Here is a 1,539-nt window from a genome sequence, read left to right on the forward strand (position 1 = left end):
ACTGTTGACATTGCTGCTATGAACATTGGGGTACATGTGCTCCTATGCATCAGCATTTCTGTCTCTCTTGGGTAAATCCCCTGCAATGCTATTGCTGGGTCATAAGGGAGTTTTATGGATAGTTTTTTGAGGACCCTCCACACTGTTTTCCAGAGCGGCTGCACCAGTTTACATTGCCACCAACAGTGTAGGAGGGTGCCCATCTCTCCACACCCTCACCAGCATCTATAGTCTTTTGATTTGTTCATTTTAGCCACTCTGACAGGCGTGAGGTGGTATCTCAGTGTGGTTTTGATTTGTGTTTCCCTGATGATGAGTGATGTTGAGCATCGTTTGATGTGTCTGTAGGCCATCTGGATGTCCTCTTTGGAGAAGTGTCTGTTCATATCTTCTGCCCATTTCTCCACTGGATTAATCTTGTTTTGTGAGTGTGAAGATTGGTGAGTTCCTTGTAGATTTTGGGTAACAGCCCTTTATCTGATATGTCGTTTGTAACTATCTTTTCCCATTCTGTTGGTTGCCTATTAGTATTCTTGATTGTTTCCTTTGCCGTGCAGAAGCTTTTTATCTTGATGAAGTCCCAAGAGTTCAGTTTTGCTTTCATTAACCTTGCCTTTGAGGATGTGTTGAGTAGGAGATTGCTGCGGTGGAGGTCTAGGAGGTTTTTTCCTACTTTCTCCTTGAGGGTTTTAATGGTTTCCTGTCTCACATGCAGGTCCTTCAGCCATTTTGAGTTTATTTTTGTGTATGGTGTAAGAAAGTGGTCTAGTTTCATTCTTCTGCATGTGGCTGTCCAGTTCTCCCAGCACCACCTGCTAAAGAGGCAGTCTTTTTTCCATTGGATCCTCTTTCCTGCTTTGTCAAAAATTAATAGGCCGTCCATTTGTGGGCCCAGTTCTGGGTTCTCTATTCTATTCAATTGGTCTATATGTCTGTTTTTGTGCCAATACCATACTGTCCTGATGATGACAGCTTTGTAGTAGAGGCTAAAGTCTGGGATTGTGATGCCTCCCGTTTTGGTTTTCTTCTTCAATATAACTTTGGCTAATTGGGGTCTTTTGTGGTTCCATACGAATTTGAGGATAGTTTGTTCTAGTTTTGAGAAGAATATTCGTGCAATTTTGATGCAGATTGCATTGAATGTGTAGATTGCTTTGGGTAGTAATGACATTTTCACAATGTTTATTCTTCCGATCCATGAACAGGGAATGTTTTTCCATTTCTTCGTGTCTTCTTCAATCTCTTTCATAAGTTTTCTATAGGTTTCATCATATAGGTCTTTTACTTCCTTGGATAGGTTTACTCCTAGGTATTTTATGGTTTTTCGAGCAATCGTGAATGAGATCAGTTTCTTAATTTCTCTTTTGGCTGTTTCATTTTTGGTGTATAGGAATGCAACTGATTTCTGTACATTGATTTTGTACCCTGCGACTTTACTGAATTCATTAATCAGTTCTAGAAGGCTTCTGGTGGAGTCGATTGGGTTTTCCATGTAGAGTATCATGTCATCTGCAAATGTGAAAGTTTGACTTCTTCCTT

Source organism: Suricata suricatta, chromosome 5 (genome assembly GCF_006229205.1).
Source record: "Suricata suricatta isolate VVHF042 chromosome 5, meerkat_22Aug2017_6uvM2_HiC, whole genome shotgun sequence".
Classification (NCBI taxonomy): Eukaryota; Metazoa; Chordata; class Mammalia; order Carnivora; family Herpestidae; genus Suricata; species Suricata suricatta.